This window comes from Paroedura picta, chromosome 7, assembly GCF_049243985.1.
Source record: "Paroedura picta isolate Pp20150507F chromosome 7, Ppicta_v3.0, whole genome shotgun sequence".
Lineage (NCBI taxonomy): Eukaryota > Metazoa > Chordata > Lepidosauria > Squamata > Gekkonidae > Paroedura > Paroedura picta.
This window is the reverse complement of record NC_135375.1, coordinates 64,224,780-64,244,823: the sequence shown is the minus strand read 5'-3', so window position 1 is coordinate 64,244,823 and position 20,044 is coordinate 64,224,780. Positions and strand designations below refer to the sequence as shown.

Sequence of the window (20,044 nt, the reverse complement as noted above, 5' to 3'; positions counted from 1 at the left end):
TAATAAGGATGATTTAAAGGGCTTGGTGAAATGACTGCATTGAAAACTGATACGTGCATAATAGGCCCAGGTCTCCTGCTGTCCCTCTCCATTGCCAGCTAGCCAACTGAAGGCAGGTAGAAGGTAACAAATTTTAAAATGGCATAATACCAGTGCAGTCTCATCACTTTTGGTGAGTACCTAGAAGTGAAATCACATCACCAAGGATGACACTGATGTAATTTCTGGAATGTGGACAACATTTCATGGTCAATTCATGGCAAGTCAAATCTGATTAAATTCATATCAGATCAAATAGCCATCCACTGTTTATTCTGTTGCCTACAAACTAGGATTCAAAACCAAGATGAAATCATGTGTTGAAATCTTAATTTGTAGGCTGAATCACACCTTGCATTTTGTTGTGACATACAAAATGGATCAAAGTAACTTTCTCAGAATTCCTCAATATCTGAGCCATGTGGAACAGATGAGGAGCAATGTGCATGTCAAAGACCTTCAGGGGCTGGTTCTGGTAGCCTCTCAGAAATACTGAAGTTATCAATGGAAGTGTGTTCACACACACTGTTAAAAAGGTGTATTTATTTATCACACAATAGGTGCACCATAGCTATTCATGATATGCAGACATATGGGTTATTCTCACTCGTAGCTTAATGATGGGCAGACATTCAAAGGGTAACTTTTTCTGGCTTGGAAATACACCATTGTGTTTCTTCAGCCACTCAGTCATATGGAGGCAATGAGTTTGATTTTCACAAATTGGACAACTTGCATAAAATTCCCCATCATCAGTAACTGTAGTTTATACATGGATGATAGATGCCACATAACGGAAAGATGTGTCAAACAGCGCAAATAGCACACTCTTTTTAAAAAAATAAGCTCTAAATTATTTTAAATAAACAGACTTTAGAAAATTGCAAACTTTTTAATCTTTATATTTGATAAAATAATATGTAAAGTTGTACATTCATTTAATATTGCAGTATTTAATGAAAATATCTAGTTCTTTAAAAGTCTATTGGCCTGATTACTATTTTTTTCTATCTTGTAATAGGTTAATTTTGTTAATAACATTATATCCCAGACACATACCATTCCATCACTGTCCATGTTAGGTATTATGTTATTGTAAGTGAAAAGTTGTTTAAGGTTCGAGGGCTGTGGGCAAACAAAGGTCAGAATACCTTTATTGGCATATAAGCAAGCAAAGGTCCGCCTCCCAGTGCCAGTGTGAGAGAAGTATCATTACCCAGCATTGGTTGTAGGTCAGTAATGATATGTTGAACCAGTCTGAGCTGTTAGTTGTAAGTGACCTCCAGTTTTTGTTCCATTTGAGACAGTCTCGTAGCTGGCTGTGTCTGGGTACCCCTCTGGCTTTTTCAATCTATTTAAAGTCATTTATTATCACTCATCCTGGTATTGAGAATAATTTACATAGTTGAGAAACTCTTACAGAAGGAACAACTGATTACCCAGCCTTTCAGTCCGGCCAGCTGTACCACACAATGACCCATTGTCATTCCCCTCTCAGTCCTTCACTCACCTTTCAGCCCATCCATCACTTGCAATGATCTACCAATTTTTAACAGGGGTTTCCCCCCCCCCACCGGCCAGGATTAGTTTTCCTACTATAAACTGATGGGATTTCAATCAAAAGTTATTTGCCTTGCAGGAGGGTATTGACCGCCTAATGAGGACACTGACATCCATAATTTGGCATAAAATATTTTGCCACAGCCTTTATTCACCATTGACCATGGCAAGCATGGGAAGAGGATCTTGCCCTCTTGTGGTCAGCCAACCACAAGGCAGCCCACCGGAGCCTGCCCCGAAACGGGTTGCATTGGCTATCCAGGCCAAAATCCCAGACGGCAGGTTGAAAATGCCATCTTTTTATTGTAATAATGGGGTATTTATGGGATTTTATGTGATTTTACTGTGATTTTATATTTTATTGTGAACCACCGTGAGACCTTTTGGCGAACGGCGGTATATAAATCCAATTATAAAATAAATTTTAAAAAGGGGGGGGAGGCAACATGGAATGACCCCTCTGGGCATCAGTCTCTGTTGGGTTCTCCTGGTCCCCGGAAATGCTAGCCTTCAATCAAGCTCTGCATCCTTAAGGAGGGCCCCCAAAGGGGGCCCCCAAACCTAGGAGAGGCCAGCGCGCAAGCTTGGCCATCCCAACATTGGTCCTTCCCATGTTCCACTTCTGCCAGCTGTGATAATTAAACAATAATACAACCCAACATCTAACAAACAGTCCAACAATTCATAAACAGGGAGAGAGGGAGGGTTTCACATCTTCGGGCGCCCTGAGGGGGAAAAGACCCCAAGCAATGTCAGGCCATCTTTTTAACAGATGCCTGGCCCGGCCGTGCTCCCATCGCCATGCCAACGCATGTACTGCCCAGAGAATGCCAGGGCTGGGAGTTCTCTCCTATCAGCCAGGTTCCTGTTGGTGTTCCTCCCCAGCCGCGGCAATGGCCCCTTTAGATGAGTCTTGGGGGCTTTTTATTCCATCCCGTTTGCTCTTTGCTTTGGAGTTTTAAAGTGTCATCTTGAGCAATCAACTTCAAGGGTTGTAACATGGGGGCTTTTTCAGTCACATAACTAGTTCCAGTATTATGTCCTCTGTCAGCAGGGCTTATTTTCTCATTTTCTTACTGTCCTATTTCTTCTTGCTGTTGGACTATCCCCAGTTCTGCCTCTGGATTCTCAAGAGATATTCTAAGTCTCCAGTAGTCCTGCAATATTACATGAAATGAACAGTTTTTTCTGTTTGAAGTGATCAGTCTGATTTTATTTTAATTTTTTTTTACTTTAGAAGACTTGGAATAGCTTGCACCAAGCAAAGGTGTATTTTTCATTTATATGCCACTAAGAGCCAGAGCAGCTTTGCAGAACTCCTGCTGATTTTAATGTATGCAGAATTGGACGCTAGCTGAGTTAATTAGTACTTGACAAAATTCATTCCTCACTTTACTGTGATTTATATATCTTGAAACTTAGCTAAAGAAGAGCAAAGTAATTACAGGATGCAAATGAAAGCAGAAGAGGTACAAATTTACATGCAGGTACAAATGAGAAAAAATCAGAAATTATTGTGCATTGCTTTATTATACTATCATGTTATGATCTTCCTCTATTGTGCTGTCATGGCAGCAGAAATCTGCAGGAGATGCATGGTGTGGAACATTTTCCTTGACTATTCCTATGGGGAAAGCTAATATGCTGGAAAATGTTGTGGCCTGTAAAACTGAAGGGAAAAAATACTGTTGTTTTTCAGAGAGATCTGAGGCATTAAATTCACTGATCAGCATTTGGTCATCTCATGGGTACCTTTTCTTATTTTCCATTGGATGAGGTCTAGCCTCTTATTTTTCTAAATATTCACCATCCCACCCTGCCTTTGCCTATTGCCTTCCCCCCTTGACAGGCCATCATATCCATCCCAACTGTCTTGCAGCAGTAGTTCTAGAATGACTGATCAACCCTCTCCCCTCCCTCCAGCTTCCCACAGCCATCAATCAGACAATCAGAGAGGTCAGGATGAAGCAGCCAGGCAGCTGTTCTCTGTCCCTGGATTCAGCTCCAGCTGAGAGCTTCCCCACTTCCAGCTGCCAATGGTGCCATCATAGGGAAGTCAGGAAGTAGCCAGGCATTCATTCTGTCATGTTTGGATTGATCTCAGCTGAGAAGCCCCCCCCCCCCTCCCAGAAAGGAATATTTTGCATGGAATAATTGTTAGATTTTGATTCCTGTGAGCTGCATTAGAAGGCAATTTTGGTGAAACGAAGGATGAAAATATAAATAATAAGTTACTTTATAACAAGGCAAACTGCTGGTCCATCTTAGCTCAGCATTATCCACTTGAAAGCAGGAAAAGTAAATAAAGAATGGTATTTTCCCTCATCTGCTAGCCAGTATTTCTGTCTACACCTTTGCAAGGAGAATAATTTAGGTGGAGACTATGCCTTGAGAATTTCAAACCAATTGAATTTGAAGGGAAGAGGGGGGCTGTTTCCCATCTGGCTAAAATCTGGAGTTACAATTCCTTTGGGTGAAGAGCACATAAACACTCAGACTTACATTCTAATAGGGAGGGTAATCGTAATGGATTTACCATTGAAACAAAGGAGATAACTACCATTTTGATGAACAACTTCTGGGGTATTCGCTACTCCTCCCAATCTGATGTCATCCACAAATTTGATGAGGAGTCCTCTACCCCCTAATCCAGATCATTGATAAAAAAGTTGAAAAGTACCAGACCCAGTAATGAGCCCTGTGCCACTCCACTACTCACCTCCCTCCATTATGATAAAATCCCATTGACAACAACTCCTTGGGTGTGGTTTTCTAGCCACCTAACCATCTGAAAATCCAGTCTACAGTCCTCCAGGTTACCCATCAGAACATCACAGCTGTAAACAGCATCCCACTGGGCATATTCATAAGTCCTTAGTGTCAATCGCTCGTCCTAACTCTAGCAACTGTTTGTCAGTTTAAAACAGAATCCACAAAGAAAAGTAAGGCTGGTGAAATGATTCTTAAAAGTTCATCAAAAGCAGGAAAAATTTAATTCTGAATAATTGGTCACAGAAGCTTCCTTCCTTCCCCAGTGAGTATCTCAGACATACATTCTATGTATCAATATGGCGTCCGGGACAGTCGCATAAGCAGACTGCTTACACAAAACAACTAGGCCGCCATAAATAACCCACCCAAACCGGCCACTAAATCTGGCAAAGACCCAGACACACACACACAAAAATGATCTATATAAGCATTGCTTTATTTCCAATAATTCTTCAGGCAAAGAGAGATATTTATCCAAATGCCTGACTCTGCGGTGAATCTTCCGTAGAGGATATCTTTTCCTTGAGGGTATAAAATATGTCTATTTCAGCCTTTGACTTGCACATTGTTCAGACAGTACTGTTTGTGGCAGTTCAAAACTGGATCAGTTTTGTTAGTGCAAAATCATAATAGCTCTTTTACAACAGCAAGTTAGTTCCACATGTCTAAACGCCTATTTATTTTCATAATGTATTTTTATCTTATGTTTTTCCTCAACAAAGACCCAAAGCAATTCTATAAGTACAAGCCAATGTTAAAACATTAGCTCAAATAAAGTGTATGTATGCTAACTGCCATCAAGTCACTTCCAACTTATGATGACCCTATGAATTGATGACCTCCAAAACATCAAATCATGAACAGCCTTGCTCAGGTCTTACAAACTGAGGTCTATGTGTAACACAGTATTAAAAAGTAAGCACAGAGTACTAAAGAACAAAAAGTGAACACATACTGGGCAGATGTCTACTGGGTTGGTCCATTCAGGCCAAGGTTTGCAAGCCACAGCTGAAGAGCCAATAGACTTGCTCTTCAGCTCCCCTCCCTCCCCAGCCATAGCTAGGTTTAAAGACCTGCAGCAGTGGCCAAACCTTCCCCCATTTCTCCCACTTGCTCAGGAGGATACACTAATTTCCCGTCAGTGTGTGTAAGACTCATCATTGTCAGGGCTGTTCAGTCTATTAGGCAGAAGTTTACCATATCACTTACTTCCTTATCCTCTTAACTAGGAAAACCACGGATTTAACAGGGGCCTTCTGCATGCAGAACAGATGCTACGCCACTGGGACACAGCCACAGTATTTGATATGCAACTTTGTAATGGCAATCCCCTACACACAGACACACACACACATTCATAGAAAGACAATTTTTCTCAGTTATGGGGGGGTGTTATAACTTTATATACATTTGCCAGTAGATGGCATAGTTGTACCCTTGAGTATGAAATGAAGATGTGGTTAACATGCATCCCACAGAAGAGAGAATTAAGAACATGACTATGTTACTGAAGCGTTTTTAATATGTTGGAATCTCTATTCATGGACAGACTGTGTGCTTGAACTTAGATGTGCAACCTGCCACAGCTGATTATATTATAGAGAAGGTGTTCCATTTGTTGAATTTGAAGCACAATTCTTGCGCAGTCTTCTGGTTTGCAACTTTGGTTCAAGAAACTTTCTTTTTTACTAAAGTTCCTCTCCAAAAATGCTGAGTGCATGAGGGTCATGACTGAGACAAATGGAGATCTGGGTTCTAGCACTAGCACCACTAGCTGCCTACCCCAAGATACATATGGGTTCCTATATCCCCATTGTGCCAAACTGCATTCCTGGGACTATATAAAGTTTAGGGAAATGCGCGCAGGGGTGGGGGTGGGGGCTAAAGTTGATATATGATGCAGTCCTGACCCAAAACAGCTGTTTCACATAAGGAAACTGATAAATAAGGAAACTGATAAACTGATAATAACCGCCGCTATATGTTATGTGATATGTTATATGTAACTTTTAATTGGGGTTTTTATGGGGATTTTATTGTGTTTTAACTATTTATGTTGTAAACCGCCCTGAGACCTATTGGGAGAAGGGTGGTCTAAAAATTAAATAATAATAATAATAATAATAATAATAATAATAATAATAATAATAATAATAATAATAATAATAATAATAATAATAATAATAATAATAATAATAATAAATTGGGGAAGAATCCACAACTCATATCTTTTTAATGGAATGTACAGGTGAAGGGGAGGACCCCAATCCTGATCAATGCTTGAACTGTTATATAATACAACCTACCTTTTCAGGGCCTTCTTAGACGTTTGGTCTGCTGCTGGAGTAATATTCATTAAATGCTAATGGACAGCCTGGTTCTATACATGCATTTGAATGTTTATAGGTAATTTTGTCACTAAGAAGACCATCCCATATTCCTTTAATGCGTACTTGGCATCCTGTTTACATGAAATTATTTAAAGCATCTCTTTTTAGTTCTTTAGTTACTTTCCAGAGGTTCCTACAGAAGGGTTGGCACATTGATTTTTATGGAATCCACTAGGCTATCTCAGAGCTAGTAGGAAAGGTTACAGAAACTCTAGTTACCAACATAACAGGGGAGCACTTAAATGTAACTTCCTTAGCAGCTTTGCAAGCTTCACTGGGGTGACATTTCTCAGTGGTACATACAGGATGTTTTGTGAGGCAAGACATTTCTTTGTCCACATCAGCCTGCCTGAAGCCTTCACAGCCCAGGGGAGGTTTCACCCAGCACATATGGCGGAGCTTTGCAGTGATACATTTTATTCAATAATCCAATATTATTGGAGGAATGCCCAATAACTACACTGAGAGATAAACCATTGTTTCCCTAAAACTTTCAAGAAGCAATCCAAAATGCATTTCAAAAGGAGACAACCTCAGACAAGAAATGATACTGTAAACAGTCAGGAATGGGGGAAGTTGTCAGGCTCAGCCCACGCAGTGGTGTACCTTGTATTTTTTGTCTGTCTCGATGTGACTACTGTGGTCTGTTTCTGTGTAGTGCTTCTAGTAGTCTGAGTAGCCGTTCGCCAATAATGCAATGCACAGGTTGCTATGGGTACTCTCAGGAAATACGTCCCTCTCCCTCATTGGTCACAGCATGGCTCGAGTTGTAAAAGGTGGTTGTTTTCTCCCCCTTTCTGCCTGTAAGTGCCAGGTGTGTGTGTGTGTTTTTAAATATCCATACGCTTTGCATGTGCCTGAGGGAATATTCTGGATCCTATGACCTTGTCAGATACCAACAGAGAAAAAGGAAATGATTCAGCTAAGCAATTGCTTCTACAGTACAATCTCAGTGTGAAATCGTCCTTCCTATGATACATTTCCATCACCAATTAATTTTTAAAGGGATAGTTTTTATTATAAAAAAACAACTATATTGCCTCTATAGTTATCCCACACATTCACATACATAAATCTTTTGGAATAACAAACCAAATACAGCAGAGAATAGCTAGCTTGCTAAATTAACCCAAGGGAAAAGAGATGGTTGTAATGTCAGTTTATTTGAGGATTCTAGCTAGTCTATGGGATGGCCAACCTTTATAACTGTGAATGGTGTTTCATTTGAAAATGAATCAGACAATTAAAGCATTTACGGGCAGTGGTCTTACTTGCTGTAACAGAGGATTAATGTAAGTGCTTTAAAACCATAGATATTAGTACTCCCAGACAGGCCACTCTACTTGAACCCAGGGCCATAGCGGGAGTTTTCTTTTGTCACCTGACACCTCCTTAGCATTTAATTAGGATGCTAAAGACACCTTGTTTTTAAACTCTTGAGCTATTAAGGTGGCCAAAGATCCCTACTCAATATACTTTTAATAAAAGAGTCAAACCAAAAAGCAGGAAGAGGTTTTGCCTGTACTATATCTCTCCTGGGCATTTATGTAACCAATTTTTGCAGTAGGTTGGGGAGGGGAGGAGGGGCGGGTGGGGAAGGAGGGAGGGATTTTAAACAGTTTATGCCGATCTTTTTATTTTACCATTTTTATGGTTAACTGATGTAAGTCACTGCAGTATAGCTGGCCTAGGAGTAGGAGCATAAAAGTTAAATAAATAAATAAATAAATAAATAAATAAATAAATAAATAAATAAATAACAATTATGGGACAGACAGTATTGTGCCAACCAGCTGCTAAGCAAAAAACACATCCGATAGCAGCACTGACCTGTGTACATCAGTGCTCTTATATAGTGTACATTCTCTTGTTCTAGCCTGACTCCTGCACCAATATAAGTGGCTTAATCAAATGCCACCACCCCAGATCCTTCCCAGGCAGGGGAGGATCAATCTCTGCTGCCTGGAAAGCTTTTGTGGGTGGGGGGAGAGCTGCCCTCCCCCACCCCTTAGGAGCCGGCTGCCAACTGGGATTGGGAACATTGGGTGCAAGGTGGACAGCCTATGCGCGTGGAAGGTTTTAAGAGCCTGCCAAACAGCTGACCATCTGGGAGAGCTGACTGACAGGCTCTTTCTCACTGCACAGCCCTCTGAGCCTTCTCTATCCAGCTTCAGAAGGCCATGCAGGGGGAAGTTTAAAGTACCCATCAAACAAGTCACCCTTTGGGTTAGCTGCTTAATGGGGCCTCCCCCCCCCCACATACACAGCCTGAGTTGTATGGGGAGGGATGCCTTGATACATTTAAAGGCTCCCAGACCTGCTAAATAGCTGATCCTGGAGAGGCCTCTCTCCACTTCAGGATCAGCTGTTGGTGGTAGAATTGGTTTGGGTTTCCCTAAATCCGACAAACTCAAATTGGTCAATTGAATCAGTGATTCATCTGATTCGTGTTGTACCGAATCAGGAAAATCCAAATCCCAAAAGTACTGACATTTTTCCTGGCGCACACCCCTAATTATTACCCAGCTGTATCATGAAAACATAAGAAGAGTCCTCCTGGATCAGAACAGTGGCCCATCTAGTACAGTATCCTGTGTTATACAGTGGCCAACCAGTAGCTCTGGAGAACGAAGAACAAGGCATAGATGCCAAAGCTTCTAGTTAAGTATTCAAATGTTTATTACCTTAGACTATAGAGGTTTCCTTTAGTCACCATGGCTAATAGCCACTGACAACTCTATCTTCCGTGAATATATCTAATTCCTGTTTAAGGCAGCAAGGACCCGTCAGCCAAATCTCAGGAGCCAGAAAGGAAATAAACCAAGCTGATGATGGCTGTGTCTTCAAAGAGTTCAAATAGATTTAAAGGATCACAGAGGTTTCATTGTGTGGCCAAATATGGGGATCGTGGCATACAGCTTACACCAGCTTCCCCTACACAGGAAAGATCTCCAACCCCTTTGTTCTGTATGCAGACCTGCCAAGGACCAAGCTTGAGGTCCAAGGTAGGATCATAATACTGAGCCACTTATTGGCTCAGGGCTGGCTGGCTTCTCTGCAAGAGCCAGTAGTTTTGAAGCCACAGCCACAAGGATCCAATCAATTCAAACTGTCTGTAACCAATCACCCATGGCCATGAGTAGATCTATTGTTCCATGTATGTATATATTGGGGGGGGGGGCTTGTTGGGGGATTGTTAGTGCAGTTTCAGTACTCTCTTGTACTATGAGCTAATCACTAAGAGCTTATCCCAATTGGGATTATCCCAATTCAGAGTTTGAACCTGAGCCTTGAGTATGCAATACCTATGCTTTTCTAGCAGAGCGGATAAAATAATCCATTGGGGGCCCCGAGGGGGGGCACTGTCCGTGATGAGGAAGGGTGCCGATAGGCCCCTTCCCCCAGACTGACAATCGGAGGGCCCAATCTGGGCCCTCCGATTGTCAGTCCGGCGGCAAGGGACCAATTGCGAGCTGTGCGCAGCGTGGCTCGCAATTGGTCCCTTGCCGCTGGACTGACTAATTGGGATCCGCCCCCCTTCCTGCTTGCCCGTGGACACTCGGACTTCCTTCTTGCCTGCGGTCCCTTGCCGCTGGACTGACTAATTGGGATCCGCCCCCCTTCCTGCTTGCCCGCGGACAACCGGACGCCGTAATTACCTGCCTTGGATCCAGCAGGGACAGTTGTCGCCTTGCCGTGCCTCCGTGCCGCGCCGCGCTGTCACAGCCTCATCTCCTCACCACGCCACCGCCTCCGCCTCACCTACAGCCACAACATGGGCCCCGGTAGGCCGCGCCTTGGGGGGGCCGGACGAGCTGCGCCACCCCACGCCCGCACCGGCCCTGCCAACTCCCGAGCCCCGCTAGCACCCGCTGCATTCAGAGTGCAGCGGGCTTATTTACTAGTTTAACTATATCTGGGATGGAAGGTGGCATAAAGGTAAAGGTATCCCCTGTGCAAGCACCGGGTCATGTCTGACCCTTGGGGAGATGCCCTCTAGCGTTTTCATGGCAGACTCAATACAGGGTGGTTTCCAGTATTCCCTAGTCATTACCTAGGGATTCCCTAGTCATTACCGTTTACCCCCCAGCAAGCTGATTCTGTACCAGCACCAGCAATATGCTGCTAGTAGCAGGGTCTTAGGATAGGGCAGTCCAGAAAGCAGAATAAAACAGCATTTTATATAGGTTGTGTTCATTGCTTTGTGGCAACATTAACTATGGATCAAGGTGACATGGGCATAATTTCCTTCTGAGATTGAGATAGGTAACATAATATGTAAGCTCAGATGGAAAAGAAATATTCTAAAAAGTACCAACAGAGCTATGAAAATATCCTATCATGGTAGCCAACTCAGGAAATTCCTGAAGATTTGGAGGTGGGTCCTGGAAAGGGAAGGATTGATGCATTGGGGAAACCTCAGTGAGGTATAAAACCATAGAGTCTACACTCCTTTTCTCAAGGGGAATGAATCTCTGGGAGCGCTCCAGGAGGTAGGCAACCCTATGTCCTACTGATCAGAGTGAGACCTTGGCATTTAGGGGCATCTTAAGCATGTGCTTCACTTACTCCAGCATCTTCTGCAATAAACTCCTTTGATATGGGGGCTGTGGAGAAACCACCAAATATGAACCATGGTCAGTAGCTCCGGATAACAAATCTCCACAAAACTTCTCAGAACAAAGCTAGTATGCATGTTCAACAGTTTTAAAGATTCAAGATATGCTTTCCAGATACCAGAAAGTGAGGGCATCTAGAGCACAGATTGTAAAGAAAAGTCACAGAGATCAGATATGAATATTTTTAATGGGATATTGTGGTAGGTTCTGTTCTGGAGATCATTGGTGTCTAAAGCTATGACTGACACTCCCAGTGAGTAGCATGCAAATATTTGACTAACCCTTGTTAGTGCAATAGTTGCCACTGATACACGGTGCTTGATAACCTTGGCTCAACCTCCACCTTGTACTTCTGCAGATGTGTAAGGATCCTGTTGTGCTGCTTTCATGTGTTCTTCTGACAGAACTTCTGACTCCGCTTTCAGACAAGCTGCTTCCTGCAGCCTCTTCCCTAGTTCCAGTTCTGGGTTAGGTTCGCTTGTTAATAAGCAGCAGGCTGTTTCCTCTGGAAAAGTCATAAATAAGCAAAGGTCCCCATGATTCACCCAATTGCATTCATATTTATGCTCACAAGACTTATTTGGTGTTGATTTCATAGCATATAAAAAACTTATTTTTTCTCTCTCCCATAATTCATATACTTGTCAGGTCAACAAAAAGGATTTATTCTTAATGGAAGAGAATCATTCTCAACAGTTATGATAATGAAAAGCAGCATGTCTTATATCAATAATCTCTCCTACCCTTTCATCTTTTCAAATATTCATTACATATTAACATAGTCCATGCTTGCCTTATACATGTATATTTTGATTTAAAAATTCATTTTTATAATGCTCAGTCTCTTTAGTTCTATGAAGAACTATGTTAAATTCAATGGTTTGAAAAGAGACACATCTTATTTTACTCTTCTTTGCTACCAGTAATAAAAGAACTGTACTGTGCTTCCTAAAAATGCTCTGACAATATTCAGGTAAGAATGCTGGAATGAGCTCTACGTGAGACTGTCTTCGAAAACAGTCCAGAAACTTCTGCTGCTACAACTGCAGCAGTCAGGCTTTTCTCAGGGGTAAGATTCAGAGATTGTATCATCCAGTGCTGAAAGATCTGCAATAGTCGCCTCTCTGTCTCCAGGCACAATTCAAATCACTAGTTCTTATGGGTAGGGGTCTGAATGGACACTTGAAGGATAACCTCTTACCATACTGTCCAGTTTACCAGCTAAGATTCTCTTTTACCACTATATACAAACCACCAAATGCAAATCAATAAATGCAGGTTACGATCTGTATACTTTATCTATTTCTTTATTTCTTTGTTTCTTTGTTTGTTTATATACCACCCTCCCCGGAGGCTCAAGGCGGTTTACATAGGAACAAAGAACAATACATGAAACAGTCTATAAACAAGTGAATACCTTACAATAATAATACTAATAGTTGTAACCATATAACAATATAACAGTATAAAAAATATAAACAATACAACAGTGCAACAATGTAAACAGGTCCAGAGCACTGGTGGAATGCTGAGGAGGGCGGGGGGGGGGCAGGGGTCCTTCAATCGCTATTGATTACGTCTGGTCTCAATCAAATGCCTGGCGTAAGAGCTCCTTTTTGCAGGCCCTGCAGAACTGTTTAAGCTCCATCAGGGCCCTGATCTCCTCTGGGAGCTCGTTCCACATGGTGGGTGCCAGAACAGAGAATGCTCTGGCCCTGGTCGAGAGCAGGCGGACTTCTTTAGGGCCAGGGATCCTTAGCTGGTTGGTAGCAGTGGAGAGCAGAGTACTTTATATTCCATATCTTTAAACCACCCCCGCTCCGGAGGAGCGGGAGAAATAAAGGAGTAAGGGCAAGTGGGGAAGAGTTAGGGCGGGCCCTGTCTGGGATAAAAACTTGGAAGGGCGAATCAGGAGCCGCAAAGCAGCTCCTGATTCGCCCCTCCGAGTGGCAATCCAGGGCCAAGTGGCCAATGCGGAGCGCGGCTCCCCATTGGCCACTTGGCCCATCCTCCGAGGAGCACTCTGCGGGTGGGTGGGTGGGGGTCCGGCCTTCTCCTGGCCCCGGGAAGAGCCTCGCTGTGTCGCAGACGCAGCGAGGCTCTTTCCGCGGCCAGGAGAAGGCCGCAGGTCTCGGCCGGGTGGGTGGGTGGGGGATCGGCCTTCTCCCGGGCGTGGAAAGAGCCTCGCCGCGGAAGGCCGTGAGTCTCGGCCTGGTGGGGGGGGGGGATCGGCCTTCTCCCGGCCCCAAGAGCCTTGCTGCGTCGCAGATGCAGCGAGGCTCTTTCCGCAGCTGGGAGAAGGCCGCGAGTCTCAGCCGGGTGGGGGGGGGATCGGCCTTCTGACACCCTGGCCTTCTGACACCCTGACGCCCGCCGCTGACCATGGACTCTACAAATGGTGAATACTGCTCCCCAGGGTCATGGCTCTCACCAGGAGTCGGAGCATCTCCCTTCCCCTTCCCTTTCTCCCCTTTCAAAGCCCATTTTTATAAATGGGTTTTGAAACTAGTTAACAATGTTTGAGATAAATGTAAGAGGTTGCACAAATAACTGGGGGTCAATTAAGTTCAACTTAAGTGCTATTTCAGTAAAAATATAAAGAATGGATGACAAGGATGGAATACAGTTTTTTCAGAGAATGTGTTTTAAGGAGATACTACAGTAGCAATAAAGTAAATCTAATTGTTTATTTGCATCCTTCAGACAGTGGAAGAGCAGACCCTACCATGGCCTGAAGAATCTTCTTTCTACTTTTTATTTTGAAAAAACGCTTTGTAACATCCAGCCTAATGAAGAATACTGCTGAGATTGAAAGCTTGCAGAATATTTTGTCCCATTTGTGTGGTCCTAGTAAAAGGTATAACACTTGTTTCATTTTTGGTTTTGGGAATGCTTAATGTTTGGCTTTAATTATTTTCTTTTGCTATTATTTATTTAATTGCTGTTGTTAGGTGCAAAGTCATATCCGACCCATCGCGACCCTATGGACAATGATCCTCCAGGCCTTCCTGTCCTCTACCATTCTCCGGAGTCCATTTAAGCTCACACTGACTGCTTCAGTGACTCCATCCAGCCACCTCATTCTCTGCCTTTCCCTGCCTTCTTTTGCCCTCAATCGCTCCCAGCATTAGGCTCTTCTCCAAGGAGTCCTTCCTTCTCATGAGGTAGCCAAAGTATTTGAGTTTCATCTTCAGGATCTGGCCTTCTAAGGAGCAGTCAGGGATGATCTCTTCTAGGACTGACCGGTTGTCCAAGGGACTCGCAAGAGTCTTCTCCAGCACCAGAGTTCAAAAGCCTCACTTCTTTGACGCTCGACCTTCCTTATGGTCCAACTTTCACAGCCATACATTGCAACTGGGAAGACCATAGCCTTGAATAGACGCACTTAAGTTGGCAGGGAAATGTCTCTGCTTTTTAGGATGCTGTCTAGATTTGCCATAGCTTTCCTCCCCAGAAGCAAGTGTCTTTTAATTTCTTTGCTGCAGTCCCCATGCACAGTGATCTTGGAGCCCATTAAAATAATTTATTTAATTTTTTAATTATATAATTTATTTAATTATTAAGTTTTATTTTGTAAGTTGCCTTGAGCAGGTTCGCTGGAGAGTTAGGCAGATCTTTGACCTGAGGAATGTGCATTCCAAAATATGACAATGACAAAATGAGAGAGAAGTAGAAGCAGCCTAGCCCTGTTAATGGCAAATTCAGGGAGTGATTTATCTCAAATTTGTCCTCTTGATTGCAGCTTTTAAAATCATGAAGTATTTTATCTTCAAGGATTCCCTGACCACTGCCATCATATTTTGGAGGTTACCGGGAACTGTTGAAGAAAAGTTAAGTTCATGTTTTGGGTTATAGGATCCAAACAATAGTGTGCACAAAATGAAACAGGCTCTTAGAACTATCTGCAAGTATGTGTATAATTTGATGGTTCTCCTGTCTGCCTAGAGGCTATTGTGACTACATCCAACTTAATCTTAAATTAGAGACTCTTTGGCCATTTATGTTTATCTGTGGCAATCAAATAATGTACAAGAATGGAAGCAAGAGACTGATTTATTTTGCACAACACTATTGGTTGGATCCTTTAACAACAGCACAAGGTGATTGCAAAGGCAGTTTTTTCACAGCTTCCCTTTTCATCAGCAGATCTCTATGGCCTCCCAAAAATGATAGCAGGAGGCAGGCATGTAGACAAAATATTTTTATGTCTCAGAAAATCAGAGAACTTGGTCCAGAAGTACAAGGAAAGGTATAAAGAAAGTTCCAAAAGGGGAAAACATCAGAAAACAAATTAAAAGAGCAGAAGAGCCATTAACAGGCAACGATAGAAGTCAGCCAAATGTTATACTCAAAAGAGGGAAATGGACATGGTGGGATTGTGTTTTGGGTTTGTTGGGTGGGGGCTTGCACCAATCAGTGCTTAAAGTTCAGAACCCTCAGATTCCGGAATAAAATTAAGAACTACATTGAAAACTTCCATCAAGAACAAGGTCTTCTAAAAATAGTATTGTATATAGGCAAACACAACTTGCTTCTGACATTACAAATACAGGGCACAAGCATCACTGACCAAAGTAAAATCAAATGCCGACTTGACCATGGATTTCAAATGTGTGACATGTCACTTAGCACAAAACACAAAGTTCTTTTTTTTTAATTCCTGTTATATTACATGCTTCTAATTTGACTTTAAGGAGAATTTGCCAGTTGGTTGATACAGATTCATCATTCATTATTTCTGAAGTTGGGTTACACCTCTGTCAGCTGTGGAAGAGTTGCCAAAACAAATCACTGGGGCGAAAGATATGAATTTAAATACAAAAATTCCAAAGAAATCAATTCAGTTAAAAAGAAATGCATTTGCAAAGACTCTTCATATTAAATTCTTACATTTACTATGTCTGTTTTTTGGTGTAGTGGTTAAGAGCGGCAGCTTTTAATCTGGCGAGCCAGGTTTGATTTCTCACTCCCCCACATGCAGCCAGCTGGGTGACCTTGGGCTCACCACAGCACTGATAAAGCTGTTCTGACTGAGCAGTAATATCAGGGCTCCCTCAGCCTCACCTACCTCACAGGGTGTCTGTTGTGGGGAGAGGAAAGGGAAGGCGAATGTAAGCCACTTTGAGACTCCTCAGGGTAGAGAAAAGCGGCATATAAGAACCAACTCTTTTTTTAAAAAACCAAATCTTGCACAAAGACTGGCTTTGTTGTTCAGGTACTATATCTACAACTATAGTAAGGTGACCAGATTGTCCCACTTTTGGAGGGACATCTGGGGGTACCTGGCAAATTGTACATATGTTGCTCCATATAGACCAAAATTTTAATCAAGAACCCCCCCCCCCCCGGTCAATGGTGTCCCGCTTTACCAATGTTAAAATCTGGTCACCTCAAACTATAGCTATTCCAACTTCATGTTTTAAAAGGATGGTAAGACAAATAGGCCTACATCTTGGTATCCTTGACCTTTAATGGCTGTCTGAGTTGCACATGAAAGACAGTATTTAAAAGGTCAGTTTTGGAACATCTGTTATTCTTAGTCTGAGATCTTCATAGGAGAAGATTTTTCCATGTATTCAACCAATTAAATTTCCCCTTTTTCTTGCTTGCTTTTTCCAGATGTTGTTGTTTGAGTCAGAGTACATTTCGTGGCATAAGACTGTTGTTGCTCACTTCATCAAAGAAAGTCCTGCAATGTATAGTTCAGCACATAGCTCCAAGTAAGATCCAAATCAGACAGATACTTTAAAAACAGATACAAACTACCAAATCTCATCACATAGCTGATCAGACCTTTGACTCTGTTACTGGTCCTTACTGCTGTCCTCATTGCCACAAGTATTTTTTGCCTGCTTCATTTCCATGCATTCATCATGACTGAGTCAGCGGCCAGAGTGTGAAAGAGATCTTATGGTACTGTAAGCTAAATATGAGCAGACAGTGTGATGTGGCAATAAAAAAGGTGAATGCAGTCTTGGGCTGTATCAATAGAAACATCACATTGGAATTGCAAGATGTCATAGTCCTGCTGTATATTGCATTTGTCAGACTTAACCTGGAGTACTGCGTACAGTTCTGGTGGTCTCACTTTAAAAAGGATGTGGAGAAAATTGAGAGGGTATACACGAGCATGGCAAGGTTGCCAATGATTCTTCAGCACAACAGACCTATTGAGCCTCTCAAAAGTCCTAACAATAGTATATTTTTCAATATTATCAGTATATACATAAATTCATAAACTGGAGTCCTGAATAGATAATACAGATCTTTCTACAACCAAGAGGAAAGGCCCTGGGAAGTTAAAACCAAAATGATAGAAGCAGCACCTATAGCTTTAAGAAGTGAATGTTTTCACTGGCTGTTGCTAGGCAACCACAACAGTTATTGCCAGCCTTCAAACCTTGGCCTGTTAGTTCAAACCAAGACCCTTTCCAAAGCTGTATTGGCTTTTGGACTCGCCAGGACCAGCAGCAACCACCAGGCAACTTGTTACTATAAAACTTTCATGACTCACCCAGGTTCAACTGCTTGCTACTGTTCATCAGTAGCCACTTAACAATAGCCAGTGTTATTGTCATACTTTCAGATTATGATCTGAGAGATGAATCCCCACTCTGCCATAGAAGCTCACCAGGTGACTGTGGGATACTCACATGCTATCAGCCTAAACTACCCCTCAGAATCGTTGTGAAGATAAAATGAAAGAGAACTATGTAACCTGTTTTTGGTCCCCATTGTAGAGAAAGTTGGGAATAAATGAAGTAATTATATAATATAGCTGAATTTGGAGAACATATTAAAGGTAACTTGGTTAGTGGGTGGGAAGGAGAGAACAAACCAGGGAAAGGTGAGGATATGAGGATTGCCAGGTAGGGAGAAAGAGGAAATTGTGTGGGAAGGATACAGGGAAAGTAGTGTCCCGCACAATTCCATGTTGTTTTCTCACCATGCAACTGTGCCAAGCCAGGGCAATTCAATCAGCATAGCCTAACTGGATTCTGCCCAGCAACTGACACAACTGATCTCTGCCAGGATATTCCTGGCCAGAGGATGTCAAGGACATGAAGGAGGAAAAGCTGAAGACAGGAGGGACAGATAAAGGTAAGTTGGGTGCTGAGTGGGAAGGAGAAAATGGCACAGGAAAAAGGGAAGAAGCTATATGGGCCTCTTGGAAAAGTATATAGGAAATAGAGTGAAGGGGGAATTATATGCTCCTCACACATTCTTGCAGATCCCCTTGTATAATAAGGTGACCAGAATTTTGGGGCTGTATGGTGGGAAGCGCTGCTGCTGCAGCAGCGTGGTGGTGTGGTGAATGCAGCGGCATGGTACGTGTGGTGGCGGTGCATTCAGTGGCGGTGACCTTTCTCCCTCTCTGGCCTCACCTTTCTTCCTGCACACCTCTCCCTCGAGCCTCCCGCGCGCCTGCGTGGAGTCGGCTCTGGCTGGCTGGCTGCTGGCAGGACATTTGAGGACCCAGAAGGGACCCGGGGCGAAGACCAGGGAAGCGGGTGTGTTTTTCGGGATGGATGGGCAGCTTACTGTATAACCTACTTAGCACTTCTGTTCATTTTAGTGCATATTGTGACTAGCTTTCATCCAAGTCTCCATGAAATTAAATTATGTGCTTCTACAAGGTTTGGTTGCTTTCTTTTGTAACCCCCAAAATATGTTCTGTTCATTCTCTCTACCATATGATAATGTAACCTTTGAAACCCATATGTTCCCTCTCCCCTGTTTCTGAAGTTGTGTTGTACCCTTTAGTGTTTTTAACTATTCACTATTAAAACCCAGAAATGCCTAAATCTCTCTCACACAATCATTTGCCTCATCTTCCATTTTGATCTTACATGGAAAATTATGAACATAATACTTCCTGTCACCTCCCATCTCAATCAGTTTACTTTCATCTCATGGCACTACAGGTTTCAGCTAATCCAAGCACCAGGGAGAGTTATTTATTTTCATTAAGACCAATGTATTATGCTACTGCAAGGTTTACAAACCCCTGACCTCCAGGAACCTTTGCTGCACCAGTCTCTCTAACAAGGAAACACTGTCTGTTGCCACAGAACCTCTTTGCACTGGAAGGGATTTGGAGGCAACTCAAAGCCTGAAATCTGTTGGGCTTTGTTGTGTTCTATAGTATGGTGCAGCTGTAGTATGGATTGCAAAGGACAGTTATTTAGGTAAATTTGTCCACCATGACAATTCATCTCATGGTGGATGAATTTATAACCTTCTGAGGAATTCTGGCAATACTAGGAACTATAAATGAAAACCACTGCACTAGTGTCTTTCGGTAGCATTGTGTTTTTTAGGTGCTTCTAGATCATTTCCCATGTGTATTTAGAAGTGATTATAGAGTTTAGGCTCCAAACTAGGGATTCAAGGCGGAGAGAGAGAAAATATAGAATGAAGAATATGAAGATTTTTACTTTAATTTGTGTATGACATGGTAGCACTACTGCCACAACTTTACTTCCTCATTCTGGACTGTTATGAAGGAATTGATTTGCAAGCGTACTTACCAAATTAAAAGAATATCTCAGTGGCTACTACAAATAAATAGATAACCCCCCTCCACATACCAAAGACAACATTTTAGCACTAACACAAGGTATTTGACTCAGCTTCATGCCCATGGATAGAATATGTTTTCAC

The 20,044-nt window shown here is 42.5% G+C and overlaps 1 protein-coding gene across 10 annotated transcripts in view; it reads right to left on the bottom strand.

The window, feature by feature from the left end:
• The window catches only part of LOC143841024 (uncharacterized), a 182,623-nt gene that overhangs the window by 122,491 nt on the left and 40,088 nt on the right, over positions 1 to 20,044 (bottom strand). For 5 of the 10 annotated variants that reach the window (XR_013232531.1, XR_013232532.1, XM_077344610.1 and 2 more), the window contains one exon: positions 11,662 to 11,885. The exons of the other annotated variants lie outside the window; for them this stretch is intronic. The gene's annotated coding sequence lies outside the window, so the exon portion shown is untranslated. The remainder of the gene's footprint in view (positions 1 to 11,661; positions 11,886 to 20,044) is intronic. 10 annotated transcript variants of the gene reach the window in all.